At 32.2% G+C, this 18868-nt stretch overlaps 2 long non-coding RNA genes across 2 annotated transcripts; one reads left to right on the top strand and one right to left on the bottom strand.

Annotated features, from left to right (window-relative positions):
- The first annotated feature begins 2811 nt into the window (after positions 1 to 2811).
- On the top strand, positions 2812 to 6748 carry LOC115980095. The gene is made up of 4 exons (XR_004089332.1): positions 2812 to 2972; positions 4314 to 4406; positions 5468 to 5532; positions 6602 to 6748. It is a non-coding gene; the product is annotated as an uncharacterized LOC115980095 (long non-coding RNA).
- Positions 6749 to 15373: 8625 nt separating this feature from the next.
- On the bottom strand, positions 15374 to 18521 carry LOC115980096. The gene is made up of 2 exons (XR_004089333.1): positions 18124 to 18521; positions 15374 to 15664 (listed from the first exon to the last, which is right to left on the bottom strand). It is a non-coding gene; the product is annotated as an uncharacterized LOC115980096 (long non-coding RNA).
- Between the last annotated feature and the right edge of the window lie 347 nt (positions 18522 to 18868).

The following is an 18868-nucleotide window of genomic DNA, read 5'->3' as shown; positions in this document are numbered from 1 at the left end:
CTAAGGTGTTTTGCCAATACTCCTGTAATTATGGTTTGATAATGTTGTTTCCTTTTAACCCAAAATATATATATATATATATATATATATATATATATTATTAGTATTATTTTTTAATTTTCTGGCTAAACATGCTCACCTGGTTCGGTTTTCTCAAAAAAGTATTGAATTCCATCCACGTTTTGAAATGTTAAAAACTGATTTCTCTTGTGAATAATACTCTTGATTGTAGCATTAGCATATGAATGAAACTGCTTTTGGTAATTTAGAAATTTCTGACGCTCAACCCGGAACATTTGACTAAAACAAATATTAGTATTAGTGAGTTCCAGTTAATTAACTGGTAAAGTCTCTTGTCATCGAATAATAAATTTGGGATTTGAATCCTCTTTACGCTAAAAGCTAATTTGTGTGAAAAATGTTTGGCTTCAAATATATTTAGAGCCTTAGGCTCCAATCACAATAGAAAGAAGGAATGTGTCATGTCATGTATAATGCATATGACTCATTTAATTGGTTGGATTAAGAGTTATTTGCAATGCAGATCACAATACAAGGACTAATGTCATCTTCTTATTGATGGTTAAAGGCTTGGAGCCCAAATCTCTAAATATGTTTGAAGACAAATTTTGTCCTAAAGAACAATTATCTTGGAATGAATGTTTTAAGGACAATTATAAATCGTACTAACAAATTGTAGATTGTGGTAGAGTTAATTTAATATGTCGAGAATCTATAGTTGACTCCAAATTTAAGGAGTAAGGCTTGTTATTGTTACTATAGTATAGAGAAATTGTAGATTAGTTAAAAATTATATTTTCTGTTTTCTTTTTTATAAAAAAAAAAAAAATACAAACAAAGTGCCATAATTCCAATCCAATTTTTAGTTTCAACCTTTTATTTTCCCTCTCACTTGTTTGTGTTTGTCTCTATTTTAAGAAAAAAAAAATCTTTTGATTTTCTCATAGTGATATGGACAACTTATTTTACAATTATAAATTTACAATTGACTATGATTGGGGTGGATATGAGTAGCACTCATGGATTCATCACTTTTTTTTTTCCTCATCAAGTGACAGATTGTTACTTGTTGTTATTGTTGGGACAAAAAGTAATTTTTAATATTAGGTTTATATTTGAACCTATAACAACAAACTACCTAAAATTTGTTGTGAAAATGTTATAAAAATGTTGTGGACGTAACATCTCTCATGGTAGGTAGCTAAAGGGAAAATGAAATAATTAATTTTGAATAAGAAATTCTTATATTTCAGTTCCGTCTTTTTCTAATGGTGATGGCCATGAGAAATAATAACAATAATAATACATACATACATATATACATACTATTTTTTAAAAAAATTATTTTAGTTTAGGTGGACTAAGATTTTTTTTGAGAGTATTTCTCAAAAAAAACAAAAAAAACAAAAAAACAAAAACAAAAACAAAACAAAAAAGCCTTTTTGAGAGAAATGTGGACTAAAGTATATTTTTGAGAGAAGAAAGGTAGACTAAGTCAATTGAGTTCATTTTCACATTTTTAGCTGAGAAGGGAAACAAGTCCAGCTTTATTGAGTAGTACATGTTTAAACTTAGCTCATGTCAAGTTTTTAAGTTTGAGATCTACAAAAATTACATTATTAAATGCTTAAATTTCTAAAATTAAGAAAAAAAATAGTATATTCATTTTATAATGCATACATGTGTAAACTTGAGCTTAATATCAAGCTCAAACTTAAAAGTTCGAGCTTGGTCTGATTAATTAATTAAGTCAAACTTAAGCTTGATATCAAGCTCAAACTTGAGCTCATGTCAAGTTTTTAAGTTTGAAATCTAAAAAAATTACATTATTAAATGCTTAAATTTCTAAAATTAAGAAAAAAACAGTATATTCATTTTATAATGTATCAAATCATTCTTATAATTAGCCATTATCCAAATTAATAATTTACAAAATTTAAGTACAAAATTAGCGGTAAACTAAGCAATTTAGCTCATGATTTTATGAGATGGTAGCTTTACCAGAGTGGCTGAGCTATCTTTCCTCTCTTCAAAAGCTGTATATTGTGGATTGCAATCGCTTGCTACATCTGCCCACCGAGGAAGCCATGCGACGCCTCACCCAATTGAAAACGCTGGAGATTTATGATTGCCCCAATTTGGAAGACAATGAGCGGTCCACGATTGACCATATTCCATTTGTTGACATACAGGATAGTGGGTAAGTGGTTAAGTTTATTCAAATTTTTGTTTCTGCGAATCATCACAAGACTTCAAAAGTTGCTAAAAGCATAGTTTGCTAGTACAATTTAGGTTGACCACATTCCGGTGGTTGAAATAGCTGACTCTGTTACCAATATGTCAATTTCTGTTTGCTAAGCTATTTTCTTTCTTTAATTTTTTTCAAAATTGAAATTTTCTCGACATTGGGAAATTTGGAAATCTGGATTTAGCATTATTAGAACCTGCTTTATGTCCACATACTCAATTCTTGCTCTCTGTATATCTTGTAACCTTCACGTTATTATATGGTAAGAGTTTATATATGGATCAGTTCTTTTGCTTAGGGCTGTCAAAAACTTAACAGTAGATTTTTTTTTTTGATTTGGACTGGGTCATAATTGCTCTGTTTATGAGGGTGAACTATTGTGGAAAAATGGAGTTTAGTTGCACAATAATGAGAAATTGGGTAGGTGAAGTTCTTGCTAATTTTTCATTTCATGTATGGGTTGGGGGTCAGTTTTACTTGGGGGGCCATGAAATTATGCGATCCCCGGTCCTACTAGTAAATTAAAATTTCAGACAGCACTGAAGGTGTTGATGGTTCTAATATATCTATATATGGTTTTTACCTTTTGAAGGCGGCCAGATTGGTCTGATTTCAAAGACGAAGACTAACTCAGGAAGCTGGCAAGAAGTTTGCATTTGGGAAAATAATTGAGTTGATGACAACTGTTGCCAAGGCACTTCAGGTTTGCTTTCTCCTACCATTTTGGATATTTATACATATTTTACTTCATAAATGGTGATTTACAAAACCAAATTTAGTTTATATAGACAGCAAGTTCTGTCAATCATATAGATAGTTTGATTTGTAATTTACTGTTTTTCTTCTTTTTAATTTATAGTGGAAACTGAGGTTAATGAATTATAAATGATCACAAATGGGCTTCTGTTAACAACTCAAAGTGTTCTTTCTATAGCATAACTTTTAACATCTTTACTACAATAATCTTAAATCTAAGAGTGATAAAGTAATAAATGTAAAATTTTCATGGCAATAAAAGAAAATTGCGAGTTTATACCTTAGCTTTCCCAGCCTTTGTGCATTTGGTGTGAAAGGAATTGCTGCATTTTCAAGGACAGAGAGTCCACTGCACCAAACTTCAAGTTTTTATTTCTGAAGACTCTTTATGAATGGGGATTGAAGTCCTCCACTCTCTCCACGTTTTCTTTGATGGATTTCCTAGATACTCTACCTTTGTGCCGTTAATTATATGGCTGGTTTCGCGTATTTTATTTTCTAGTCTTGTTTTGCTTTGCTGTTTTTCTTTATTTTGAATACCATTTTGATTTTTAATATATTGCAATTACCTATCAAAAAAAAAAAAAAAAACTTTCCTAGTCATTGTGCACTTAAGAACTTAGATTCAAAGTTCAAACAGATTATCAATCTGAATGTTTTTTCATAATTAGGGCCAGTACTCTTAATCAGATCTTGGTGCTCAAAATTGTAACATTTATCTCTACTTTTTTTTGTGTGGTGGGTGAAGATGACACACAATTAGCAGCAGCTGAAGTGGTGAAATTGCATGCTAGCTTTTCTATGATTTTCCTGGCCTTTTGCTATCAATTTTAGGCCCAGCCACTGTAGCTTCACTCCTTTTCTATCATCTGCAAGGTTTCTCTGTAAATTATTCAGAATCCATAAGCGAATAACTAAAGATAACAACAAACTTTAAAAATAAAAATAAATAAAAAATGAAAGAAGAGAGAAATGAGATAGTGAATACATATTTGCCACACTTTGACCCCTTGAATAAATGACTATGAACCCTCCTTAAATCCATTAACCCTCATAAAATTTATAAAAAATAAAAGAAAAAACAAAAGTTTTGTATTACTGAGTAGAGAAGGGGAGATTAGTCTTCGAAGATTATGTACTTGCTCTACTTCAATACTTTATGCAAAATAAACCTCAATTCTTCTCAGGTTCCCATCCTTATTTAGCAGAATTAATAAAACCTGGATCCACATTATTAATAGACCTAAAAGATTATTCAATTAGTTAAGAATTTTGCCTTGATGTGCAGGCATGAGGGACAACATATCTGTTGTGTTCGGCTGGATGAAAAATTACATTATGAAGTTTTCATTCACTCCCATGCCAACAGAAGTTTTAGCTGGTTTGTGTTCTCAATTTTCTAATCCCTTCTAGTATATAATGTATTGATTCAATCCAATAAGTGTATTATTCATGCCAATTGCCCCCTCCCTCCCATTGTTCCAATAGCATTTTCTGAACTGTTACTTAGAAAATGAAAAAAAAAATTGATAATCCATTATATTTTCAGGAAATTATTTTTGTATGATTGGTTTTGGTAGTAGCTTTTCAGTCAACTGAGGAAAGCCTTCTATGAAATTATTTTTGCCTGATTTGTGTTGGTGTAGTAGCTTTTCAGTCAATTGAGGAAAGCCTTCATGAAATCTTCTGCTCATTTTCCAACATTTGAGACCATTTCATTATGAAAGCAGAAAAGCTTATTTTAGTGGTTGGTTGCCACACCAACAATCATGCCAAAAGGAATAAGGTTCCCTACACCAACCTCAAACCAAATATGCTGACTGACCAAACATCTCCCCACCCATGGATAGATTAATGCTTCTGAATTAATTAATAGAAAGTGATCTCACCAACCACACTAATTACTGGAAAATTGTGAATTATCTAAAACAATTATGAAAGTCATGATTCCAAATGAATTTTTTCAAAATCAAAATTTTTATGGCAATTTGGAATCAATATTGAAATGGTTGCTATTAGAGCTTGCTTTGATGCCCATTAATAAAAACATACACATTCTTTGTTTAAACATCTCTTTTAAAGTTCACTTCTAGGTTGGCCTTTTTAATTTCTTGAGCTGAAACTGCAACAGTACATAAATCATTTCTTGTGCTTAAAAGCTCTCTGACATTTGGCAATATATTTTGTTGATTTGGGCTGGTTAATGATTGCTATGTTTATGTGTGAACTGGGTGGGAAAAGGTCTTGTTGATTTTTGTTTTCATATTTGGGTTGGGAGGTCAGTTTAAGTGGATCATATGTAGGGGCTAGTGAGTTAAGTGATCCCCAGTTCAACTAGTGCAAGCAAAATTGAACTCACGTTCTTATAAAGTTTTAGACAACACTGAAGTTGTTGATGGCTATACTTCTAATATATTAATATATGGTTTTCACCTTTTGAAGCTAACAAGAATATTGCATCACAGAAAATAGCAAACTTGATGACAACTGATGCCAAGGCACTTCAGGTTTGGGATATGTATATATAATTTACTTTGTAATTTGTGCATTACAAGACTTTATTCAGTTTATGTATTTGCAGAGTCACTTTTTTATAGCCAATGTACATATCTACATAAACAAAACTTTTAGTCTATGTAAAGGTGTGCATGTCAACTCCACACATACGTTCATATATCGCCGTATATAGTTAGATTGAGTATAGCCAAATCACTGAATTGTGTTTTGACTCTTTTTGATATGAAAGTCATTTTGTGCATATGGTGTTATTGACCTTCTCAAGGTTTACTATCATATATATTTATATATATATATATATATATTTTTTTTTTTTGATAAGTAAGAATGTTATATATACGAATGGCTATTCTATGCATGAAAAAACATAGAGCAAACCCAGAAAATACAAGAAGAAGAAGACTGAAAAAAAAAAAAAAAAAAAAAAAAAATCAAACAACAGATTAATTACAAAAGAGAAAGAGAGCTAAGAAAAGAGGGGAGAGAATCACTAGTCGTGAGTCCCCATGCCCAAGACCAATCAAAAAGAGTCCTACTAAAAGAGGCAATCATTTGAACATCGGAACTATTCAAATCCTCAAAAGTCCTCCGATTCCGTTCCTTCCAAATACACCATAGGATGCACAATATATATATATATATATATATATATATATAGTTTAAATTATTCTGGCATGATTAAGGTATAGATATGAGTTAGCTGGAGGAAGGACTCATTAAATCTAACACTAGTCATGTATATATGTTACCATATACTTTGGTTAATGATATCCTAAGAGTTTTGTGACAAACCATTAATTCATATTTAACATATCTTACTGCATAGCTTCTGTGTATCTTCTACTTTTAGCTCTATTTTATCGTGGTTCTTTCATGATGGTTGAATTTCAATTAGCACATCAAATATTTCTCAGAAAATTCAGAATGTCTTTTGTTTTTTATTTTAAGGATTTCATTTGAATTATCACTTCTTATTTTTTCATATTTTCTAATAATATTCTACACTTATCTACTCTTTACAATTGTGCTATCTTCGTTGAAAAAATTGCAAAACTAAAGTTGCTGTGTATGAGAGAGAAGAAGAGTTCAGAAATTTTTTCTACAAAACCAACTACTTTCAAGCCAAAATTGGAAGGTTGTTATAATTCCCGATTTTGATGAAGTTCCAGTATATTTTTCCTAACGAACGGAGCCTCATGCATGTTGACTAGTTATTCTTATAAGGCAGTACATCCGAGGAACCCACAATAAAAGGAAGCTATAACTAGTAGTACACTACTCCTTCGCTTCAGAGCTTATAAGGCAGAAAGTGGGGGAAGATTCTTTCAATGTGGGACTCCAAAGGATGCTGTGTAAAAGCCAAAGGCTCTAAATCAGTACATCCGAGGAACCCACATCTAGCATTTGCTCTTGAGAATATTGTTGTAAACCCATTTTCTATAGTGGAAGATTGTTGTAAACCCATTTTCTGGTTTTTCCCTTTTCATTGAAGGGTTTTCCATGTAAAAATTCGGGGTCTTGATTGTGGCTTGCTACTGAGATTTTTATATTTATATATTGGTTATTGTGCTTATCTAATTTATTTGAAATACCCATTTAATTTGCACAAAGAGGGGAAAATGAAATAAATTTGTTGTATGTTATATTAATTGACTGTTTTTCCAACAAAGCCTGACCTTTGGATTAGGCAATGTTTGGTGTCTAACGCCAAACCTTCTTTTTCTGGTTATACAAATTAGATCTCTTCATAGAGGTCATGCCATTCTTAGAACTAAATCAAGTGACAACTCTAATCTTTGTGCTAAGCTTGATTTAATAACATACTCATGTATCTATGTGTTGGATAGATGCATATCAGACTTCTTCAATGCACCACATTACAATCACATACCTCAAAATATTGTCCTTTTTAAGAAGTTAATAACTACCATTTAAAAAAAAAAAAAAAAAATTCTTTCATTACTTAGGCTTTTCTTTACCTCTATTTCAAGGTCAATACCTGTTTCATATGTTTTATTTAAGTTTAAATTAATAGGAATAGTTTAGAAAATTTATAGCCATTTATTTTAAAACTAATGTATTAAATAATATCCCTTAAGAAGAACTTTTTGATTCCCTAAAATTTTTTTAACCATATGCAATAGAGGAAATAATTTTTTAAATATGTTTAACTGCGTTCAAAGTCACCCCTCGATACCTTCATTTGAATTTAAGTTACCAGTTTGTATGTTTTTGAAAGATAGACTTATAAAAGGATTATTAAACCTTTTTGACTTCCACGATTTAGGCAACTGAATAAGGACTCCTCTGTTCATATTGTATGCTTCTAGAACTTGGTGAAAGGGTTTTGAAAGGATCTATAATTCACTCAAATGTGCAAAGGACCTTAACTAATTGCAAAGGACAATTACAATAAACAAAGCCTTAATCCCAATATTTTGGGTCAGCTTAATTAATTGCAGTAATTTGAAAATGTGAACCCAAGTGGAATCATCATTTAATTCAATTTCCATCTGAATAAAATGGCATACTTCGACTTCATTTTCGTTCCCTTATTCTCTATCTTCCCTTATTCCTTATCACTAGTAGTTAAGAAATGTCGGCGCAAAACACGTTATAGACTTATATATTATAGTAGCATTTTTCATTAATGTAAATATAGAACAGCACAGATGGGAGAAGAGACTCTCTACCAAGTACCAATCCAACCCCTCTACACAACCGAGTTGTTTATTGCCAAGTGCTAAAAATGCTATGGAGCTATTATGTTAAATGTCACCAAGCTTATGGCAACCCCTTGAGGACCAAATGCTTTTCATTATTATTTCTCAAAAGTAAAAGAATGTTTTATTAGAGTTATGTTGACTCTGCAGAAACGTTGATGCTTCATAGTTGTTTGGGAAAAAAGTGGTTGTAGCACTCAATATGACCCTTGAAACAAAGGTTTATAACGCCCTTGTTAATTAATGTAAACACTTAAATTTGAGAAATAGTAACAAATAGACAAATGCCACCCTTGATGTTAGTCACTATGCATAGAAACATTCATACTATAAGCATGTGGCTCAAATCAAGACCCAATTCCGTGCCAAAACACTAATAATTATACGAATCCTCTTATATACCAAAGATAATAAATTTCTTATGCCTTGAGGTTGATCAAGATTGTATTGTGAGATCATTCCAGCTACTGCAATGTGAGGACACAGCCACGTGACGCCTCTCGGGATGGGTTTTCAAGAAAATAAAGGTTTGATCTTGAGAGTATTTTTTATTAGAAAAATCATGAGTCTGAAAAAAAGTTGAGGAGTCGCCACTGATGTAGGACACAATTTACTATTTAATTATTGTAAATTATTATTTTTGGTATTTTTATGTAAAAAAAAACGTTATTTTAGGTTTAGGTGATTTATTTCCTTGTTTTTATGTGCATTTAATGTTTACACAATTTCCTGGTGTTGTTGCTTGAAGTTCCTCTACGTTTTCTCAAATGCTGGCCAGTTGGTGAGATCTTTTCTTGTTGTTACTATTAGTATCCACCTCAATGCATAGCGCTATGAATAATTTTTTGTAATTCAAGATTGATTTTTTTTTTTCTTGGTAATCTCTAGCATTTGCTCTTGAGAATGTTATTGTAAACCCATTTTCTATAGTGGAAGATTTTACTGGACTACTAGGTCCTCTGGTTTTTCCCTTTTCATTGAAGGGTTTTTCATGTAAAAATTTGGAGTCTTGATTGTGGCTTGCTACTGAGATTTTTATATTTATATATTGGTTATTGTGCTTAGCCAATTTATATGAAATACCCATTTAATTTGCACAAAGAGGGGAAAAGGAAATAAATTTGTTGTTTGTTATATTAATTGACTGTTTTTCCCAACGAAGGCTAACCTTCGGATTAGGCTGTCTAACACCAAATCTTTTTTTTTTTCTGGTTAATTATCTATATATATATATATATATATATATATATATATAAAACCGAAACCTTTGAAGCTCTCATAATTTTCCACGTCAGCACAATATTTAAATAAAAATTTAAATAAAATTATTTGACTTTTTAAAAATAAATAACACGCGTTCCTTTTTCAAAACAAAAACTTGACTAGCCACGCTTCTTCTTCTTGAGCTAGGGTTTCAGCCATTCATAATTTTCTCCTTTAGCACTCCCTCTCCAGTTGCTACATCTGAAAAATCAAATCAAGGTTAGGATTTTTCTATTTGCTAAATTTTTTATATTGATTTCTAGGGTTTAGTTCAATAAACATTAGCAATTTACAAATCTGTGCAACCGACAATACATATTTATAAGTGGTGCAAGTGTTGAATAATACTTGATTGTTGATTTTTACAAATCTGTGCAATCGACAATACATGTTTATGAGTGGTGCAAGTGTTGAATTATACTTGATTGCTGATTTTTCAACCTTCAATGATAGCGTACAGTTCTAAATCTTGCAATCAAGTTTAGATATTTATTTACCATGACCTGATTGTATTAATATCGTTACATGATGAAAATTTTTGTGATTATAAATCAATAATTCATTTTTTTAAATCATTGATTTGTGCCCTTTGTTATAGATTCAGTTTTGCAAATCTCTATGGATTTCACCGATGACTTTTTTACTATGGATTTTCGTTTGCTAAGTGAAGGCTTAGTTATTGGTAGCGTGGGGGAGGGAATCAATCTTATGAGGTGATGTCAACAATTATAACATACTGTATGAATTTTGGTACTACACCTCCATAGCAACTTTCTTAATAATTTTTAATTTCTGTTAATAATTGTTAATTGGAATTCTACTTTAATGGAGTAACTATGGCTCTCTTGCTTATTTATAAAACTGTTTTTGTTTTTGCAAATGGAATTTACAAGTACTTCGGTGGATTTGTGGATTACATCGATTGGCAGAAGCTTTCAGCACCTTCAAAACCCACACATGTGATCATAGCCGCCTCACCTAATGGTCTTCTTATTTATAATTTGTGTTGATATTATACTTAGTTGAGAAAGGAAAAAAAAGTTACCCAACATAGATAATCACGTTAAATTTAATTTTACTATATAGCTGAAATAGGTTTGCATTTGATTTGTTTTTTTTTCGCTTGTAGTTATTTTCGTCAATGTTGAATACTTTCTTGAATTTCAAATGCATTAGGTTTATGATTGTCTCAAGTGAAGAGAGACATTTTTTAAAATTTTCATTCAACCACCCCCTATTGGTGCATCTTCATATTTTGAATTTATATTGATCTAATTGTTATTCCTATCTTGCATGCTTTCTTTGCAGCATAATTTCTAATAATGATAAGTTTGCATCTGTAATATGTGGTCTTATTAATAGTTAAATATATATGGGGAAGTATATATCTTAACTTACATTTTAGTTTAATTTTTGTTTTTATGAATTTAGAACAATTATTGATACTGCATATTTTATATAACTATTCTGTGCATCGCACGGGTTAACGACTAGTATCTCTTCATAGAGGTCATGCCATTCTTAAAATCAGGTGATAACTCTAATCTTTGTGCTAAGCTTGATTTAATGACATACTCATGTATCTATGTGTAGGATGGATGCATATTAGACTTCTTCAATGCACCACATCACAATCACATACCTCAAAATATTGTCTTTTTTAAGAAGTAAATAATTACCATTTTTTTTTAATTTCTTTCATTACTTAGGCTTTTCTTTACCTCTGTTTCAAGTTCAATACCTGTTTCATATGTTTTATTTAAGTTTAAATTAATAGGAATAGTTTAGAAATTTTATAGCCTTTTATTTTAAAACTAATGTATTAAATAATATCCCTTAAAGAACTTTTTGATTCCCTGAACAATTTTTAATCATATGCAATAGGGGAAATAATTTTTTAAATATGTTTAACTGCGTTCAAAGTCACCCCTCGATACCTTCATTTGAATTTAAGTTACCAGTTTGTATGTTTTTGAAAGATAGACTTATATAAGGATTATTAAACCTTTTTGACTTCCACGATTTAGGCAACTGAATAAGGACTCGTGTTACCATAGTGTATGCATCTAGAACTTGGTGAAAGGGTTTTGAAAGGATCTATAATTCACTCAAATGTGCAAAGGACCTTAACTAATTGCAAAGGAAAGTATATAGTGATTCAGAAACTCCAACTCAGCACACATGTAGAGTTTCTAAGACCAATGAAAATTTGACAAATGGATTAAAAAAATTACAACTCACCAGTTCAGGTTATTTAAAATAAAAAAATACAAATACCCTCCAGATTTTCAAAGCCCGCCATCAAAACAACACTTCCCCTTTCTTTGAAAATCAAAATTTTCTCTTTATCTCTGCTCTCTCACCGCTCTCTCTTCCAAACCTCCATAGCCACTGCCCACTGCCTAGCATCGTCGCTGGAGCTACACTGCCGGACATAAGCAGTTTTGAAAATACCAAATTTCACTATCCCGCCACTATTCCATTTCCCATTCTCCAAAATAGCAAATCTCATCTCTCTCTGCTTCTCTCGCACCACCATACCACACCGGCACCTCCATCTTCCCTCTCTCAACTCCAAACCTTGACAGCCACTGCCTAGCATCGCCGATAATCACCAGTTTCGATGAGACTGACCTTCGTCTCGTCGGAAAACGTCTAAAATTTTCTCTCCGTTGTATCCAACCACAAATTTTTCTTCACTGCTTTCAACTTCTGACTTTGCAAGAAGGTTTTCTCCTTAACAACTTCTGACTTTGCAAGTGTGTCATGTTTCAGGAACTCCACCTCAGCATGTAGTTGGTGTTTCTAAGCCCAATGAGAAATTGACATTTGTTCTAAAAGAGACATATCAGTATACTGGATCATTTAAATTAAAAAGACAAAAATGACCCTGAAAAATTTAAAGACCCACCCTCTCTTGCTTTTCCCCTTTTTTGCAAAATCAAAATGTTCATCTCTCTCTCTCTCTCCGTTTCTCTCTGCACCACCATAGCACACCAGCACCTCCATGACTCCATCTTCTCTCTCAACCAAACCTTGACAGCTGCTGCCTAAAATCTTCTCCGGAGATAGAGAAACACTGCCGATTATCAACAGTTCCAACAAGATCGACCTTTTTCTCATTAGAAAACGCCCAAAACTGTTTCCAACCACCGGCGTCCAAAGTTCTCTCCACTTCCAACACCTGACGTTGCAAGAAGGTTTTCTTCTCTTGTTTTGAATTTATTTTCTGAATTTTTCTATTTACATATATGTTTTATTTTGTTTTGTTTTGATTTTATAAATTGACATTTACATTCATATGTAGAAAGGAAATTCGTATTGTTTGATAAAATGCTTTAGTGAGTATGGATGCACTAATAATAAAGTAAAAGGGTTTTTTTTTCAAAAAAAAAAAAAGTTATTTTGGATTAGATTAAAAGTGTTTAGTCTGATGTAGTTTTATAAATAGAGAAATAAAGCCCTTTCTTTGTTTATTAGTTGATTTAATGTATTTGGTGGTTGTGCTTGATTTTCAGGTATTATTTATTAGTTAGATTTTTTCAGGTATCACATTAGGCTCAGCCAAAATCATTTCAAAATTCACTTTTTTAATTTACAAAACAATCCCCTTTTTTAAATAAACTGATGAATAATATGCTATTTAAATTCAAATTTTCACATTTATTTTCTTTCTACAAATTCTCAACAATCAATAGGATAAAAATTTACTTGCTGGTTTTCCTTGACATAATTATAAGTGGTGTACATTGATAAACATGACAGATTTTGTTTGTTGTTTGGGAACTTAAATCAATTTTTTGTTATCTTTTTCTTATGGATTAAATCAAAGTACTGTGTATGTAACTTAAAAGTACTATGATATATTCTAACTGCAATCTTTAGCATGAAATTTTGCGGTCACTGATATATTGGACACTTAGGATAGCTACAATGTGATCAGTTGTGTTGCTATCGCGACAAATCTTTTAATAATTACTACAACATAGATTTTGAGAAATTGGTGTTTGGTGATGTTAAGACCTTATCAGTTAGACATGTAAAGGGAATAAAAGGGAACAATGGTGGTGGCAGTGTGGAGAGTAATATTGGTAGTATGAAAATGTTTATTTGTTGAATTTGCTTAATGATACCTTTCAAATGAAATTTGAACTTGGCATTTGGATGCATAAAAATTCCACGTTCAAAGTTTCTCACAAGTTTTGAAATGCAATGTTTACCCAAAAAAGGGATATTGGTAGGTTAAAATTTTAACTATCAACTTCAAAGTAAAATCTCACTTCAAAATATGGAATTAAAAGTTTTCAGACGCAGACTAATTATTCTAAGTCTTGTTGACAAACCGAGGTTACATAAACTATAGTAAATCATGAGTTCAACATGAACTTCAAGTTGAAGCTTGCTAAATCAAATATGTTAATGGTGAAGCACTTAATGGCTATGGCTAAGTAACCTTTCATGGAAACAAACTTCTGATCTGCATATATGATCCCCTATCAGGTTGTCAGGCTGTCCTCGCATATGCATGATAGCCTTTGCAAGAGAAATATGGCTGTGTTAGTTGATTTTTGTGGTATGTTTTTTAAAATACTAGAAGCATATATACTTATGTTGGTTTGTATTTGAGAAGTACACTCAAAATTGGATGTGGCCCTGTTGACAACCATTATCATTTGCTTTAGTTCTTTTACGTTTCTAGTCCCCCCCTCCTCTTCTAATTATCTCAAAATTGATTTAAAATACAGAGCATTTTCTAATTACCTATCTCCCACAGTTTCTTTTATGTGCAATGCTTTTGAGTGCAAAAGCATTGGATAGAGCCCGAGATGATCTCATTTATTCAAAGTTAAAGGCATTGGCTCAACCTTGTGTCATAACTGTCTATCATTCACCATCTTTCATTTTAGCAGAAAACTTCTTCATCATACAATGCTGTTATTACTCTAATATGTGCTTTTATTTATTGTTTTTTTCCCCTAATATTGTTCTCTTTTTTTCTAGGGCCCTGCTAAAAAATTTTGAAGTATGATGAAAAGCTCTTTTGGATAGTATTTTGGACAATATACTACACAACTAATGGATAGCATTTTTGTATAGTTTTTTGGAAAGCATTTCGAACATTATTGCACAGTGGAGGAGCATCTTAGATAGTATTTTTGACTTGATAATTTTTTAGATAGTATAACTGAAAATTTGGACAAGTGATTGCATAGCCAACACTAAATAGTTATCATTTTGGAAAATTTTTGTAACTAATGAAGTTACTCAAACATGATAGATTTCGTGTATGTTTGAGTAGCTTCCAGTTAAAGAATAATTATATGCAAATTATGAAAGTTTTTAATGCAATAGTAAATTTTATTCTTATATATTAATTTCTATATGTGCGTGGTGGTGGAATTGCAATGCTAGATTATTGCAAGTGCTATATTGTTGTGGTGCTATATAGGATGAATGGTAGCACTCATTAAAAGTTCCAATTAAGGGGATGATATAGTGAATGGCAATTTTTTGGTGCTAGACTATTTCTTTTTTGTTATTTTGATGATATAGTGAATGCTACAAGTTGCTCCCATTTTACTCAAATCTTACAATAGTTTTAAGTTCATAGGTTCACAAGGGAGAATGATTGTCCCTGTATCGTCAGGCCAAGAAATGAATTACAACTATTCATTTCTTTTTCTTTTTTTTTTTAATCTTATCAATGTTTGTGTGTTCTCTTTTTTTCTTTCTAAAAGTTGCATAAAGATATCTTGGACATGTGACCAAATCACCCATTATATATATATATATATATATTTTTTTTACAATAAACCAAGCTTTATTAAAAAGAACTAAATTCAAATTACAATCCAAAACATCCTTCATGATCACATATATCAAATGATCCGTCCAGTAAGGCCACAATTTACAAAACCATTCCAATTGTTAACAAAGCCCCACTTAGCAAGCTCACAAGCTGCTTGATTTACATCTCTCACATACCAAATGAAACTTGGTCAATCTCATTTGTTAAGTTCAGCATGTCTTCAAGTATACTCCTCAAGCTATTGCTTATGTGTGGTTGCTCTAACATTGCTATTGCTACTGAAATTTATTTTCTGACAACCATTATAAACAAGCAATTTTAGACATTCTGCAAAACCAATTCAAGGTTGGTTAGTTGGTCACTTTACTCCAATACTAAAGCAAATTAAGGCTGTGTTTGTTTCATGTAAAATATTTTCCGGAAAATAAGATCATGTAAAATATTTTCGGAAAATACTTATTTTCCGGAAATGCTATTTTTAGGAAAAGAAAATATTTTTAAGTGTTTGGTTGCATTTTAGAAAATGTTTTGAAAAATATTTTTTGGTGTTTGGTTGTGTTCTTGAAAATACCATAGAAAACACATTTTCTACTTGTTGCTCACATTTTCTCAGCTGCCAAACAAATATATAATTGAGTGACTCAATCCAGAAACACAAATAAAACCCAGAAAAAAAAATTCATAATCTGGTCAAATTGAGAGAAGAAGGAAGAGAGAGAGGCGAGATCGCGCGGCGCGGTGCTGCGATCGCGATCAGCACGAAGGCGAGATCGCGATCGGCGCAGTGCTGTGACGATCAGACCCGGTTCAAAAGGGAGAGGGAGATCGAGAAAGAGAGAGATTGGCGGCGCGAACTCGATGGCGCAATCTCGCCGCTCCGTCTGTGAGTCGTTCTTTCTCTCTCTCTTTCTCCCTTTGCGCGTCTGTGAGCTCCTCTCTTTACGCATCTCAGTTCCGGAAGTGATTTGAAGGTAAAATAAAAACGGAAATGCTTTTCCGGAATTAGAGGGCATATTTTACGGTCAACGGAAATTATTTTCCGTTTGACCCAATTTTCAGGACCAACCAAACAGCCTATTTTACGAAAAAGCATTTCCGAAAGTGATTTTCAACCAAAACAAACATAGCCTAAATTAAAATTTAATGGAAAACACACTAACAATAGACAATATATATATATATATATATTTTTTTTGGTAACCAAATAAACTTCCCATTCATGCAGACGTAGTTGACTACCCATGAATCAAAACCACATATGCTCAACTTTGCTCCTTCAATCACCATAATAATAGAGCTTTGTGCCATGCTTTTCTCTGTCAGGGACTTAACAACAACCTGGGCATCACTTTCTAGAATTACCTTCTTTAGGCTTAGCTCCCTTGCAAAAATAATACCTTCCTCAATTGCTTTGGCCTCCACTTCCAGTGCTTTTAGGGGAAAATCACACTTTTTGCTCATTGCTCCCATTAGCTGTTCATATTCATTTCTTATGACCACTCCCACTCTACAGACATTTATCTTGTAGTATCCTTTATTTTGGAGGGGTCCATGACTGTCCGTGTGAAAGTGCAGGTCTGTTCTTTACATTTTTAAGCTGTTTGACTTCCCTCGTATAAGCAGCCACCTCACGGGCTATCAGCTCCGGGCTTTTACACTTACCCCCATGGCATACCGTGTTTCTGTTGAATCTAGATACTAGTTGACAGATTTTTGCTTTGAAAATTCAGATTTTTACTTTCAAACAAAGTAACCAAATTAAAGTTCAAGACTTCATATAAAAAGTGAAAAATAAAAGTTTAAGAATAGCCACAAAAGAAGCGAAAATAAAAAATTTGGGACTACTAATCTATCCTTCAAATTCACTCAATATAATATACCATTACCATCAAAACTAAGTTGGGAGCTGCTTATTAAAAGAAAAATTGAATGCCAAAGGCACATGGTCGTGGTAGCAAATAGACAAATTTCAAACCTTTTTCTTGTCCCTTTTTGTGTTTCATTATATAACTTTCAATCCAATACTTATCACTTGTTCAAACCTATGACATGAGAACAACATAAACAATTATATTTGTATAAATGTAAACTAAAGAAGAGCAGCAGACCTGATAAAAACTCAACCCAGCATCCATATGGTGCCAAATCCAACATCATAAAAACTCAACTCGGCATTCGGTTGGTCTATGCCAAATTTTCTTTACTTATTAATATGAGCCCAAATATACTACACCGTGTATGTTATCATCAGTAAAGTCAACAGCGGAAAAAACAAGTTTAGAATTGGGGAAACCAAATATACTGCAGTCAACAACCTTCACACACAAAAATGAAGTTGTTCAAGACCAAGATTTCAATAAACATATCAGCAAAGCATTTTATTAGCAAAATAAAGGCAGCTAGCTATTTGTCAAACAAAGAAAAAAGCTTTATGTTTCTACATATGAAACTATAACAAAAAAGTGAAAAAAAAAAAAAAAAAAAAACAACAACAACAACAACTTTAATCTGGTCCAAAAGAATATTAAAAAAGAAGAAGAAGAAAATTAACCATTAATTGTATATTATATATTCTGTTGATTGATAATAGTTTAAGAACAAAGGAGTGCATCCATCTTCATTGAGACATTTTATCAAACAGGTACAAATTTCCTTTCTACACAAAAATTCATTTGGATTTTCTTTTGTTTCTTTTAAACATCTGTAATTTTGGGAAGAAAAAAGCATACAAAAAAATGTGAAAAATGCAGAAAAGAAACAGAGAAAAAAAAAAAAAAAAAAAAAACCTTCCTGTGAATGTCGGGTGTTGGAAGTAGCATGAAGTTTCCGGTGTAGGGTGGTTCTGCTAGAAAGAGAAGATTTTGGGGATTTTCTGACCAGAGAAAGGCCGGTTTCTTCAGAACTTTTGATGTCAGCGGTGTTGTGCCGGCGGAGACGTTACCGGTGGGCATTGGCTGTTGGGATTTGGGGTTGAGAGAGAATAAAGGCTATGGTGGCGTGTGGACTGGGGAGAGAGACATTGAGATTTGATTTTGAAAAGATGAAAAGTAAAGTGGTTTTTGGTTTGGAGTTGAGAGAGAAAAGATGGAGTCATGGAGGTGCTGGTGTGCTGTGGTGGTGGAGAGAAAAACGGAGAGAGAGGTAGAGAGAGATGAACATTTTGATTTTGCAAAAAGAGGAAAAACAAGAGAGGGCGGGTCTTTGAAACACCAACTAGATGCTGAGGTGGAGTTTCTAAAACATCATATACTTTCTCAATATTGTGGCCCTTCAACGGCAGAATTTTGTGTGTACAGCTGTTTTTGTTCCTAGGGTCATTGTAAGCCCATTGTATGGGTTAGCTAGCCTGGCAACCAAAAATTCTGGACACCACAGTTGGGTGCTCCCAACTTTATTGTAATTTGCTGCTGTTGTTTTTCTATTGGTATTATAAAAAAAATAAAATAAAATAAAAACTCATTTTTATATACAAAACAATCTCAAATAAATAATGAACATGTCTAATTAATGAAGTATATGAAATAATAAATG

This window comes from Quercus lobata, chromosome 3 (genome assembly GCF_001633185.2).
Source record: "Quercus lobata isolate SW786 chromosome 3, ValleyOak3.0 Primary Assembly, whole genome shotgun sequence".
Classification (NCBI taxonomy): domain Eukaryota; kingdom Viridiplantae; phylum Streptophyta; class Magnoliopsida; order Fagales; family Fagaceae; genus Quercus; species Quercus lobata.
This window is presented reverse-complemented; position numbering and strand designations above follow the sequence as displayed.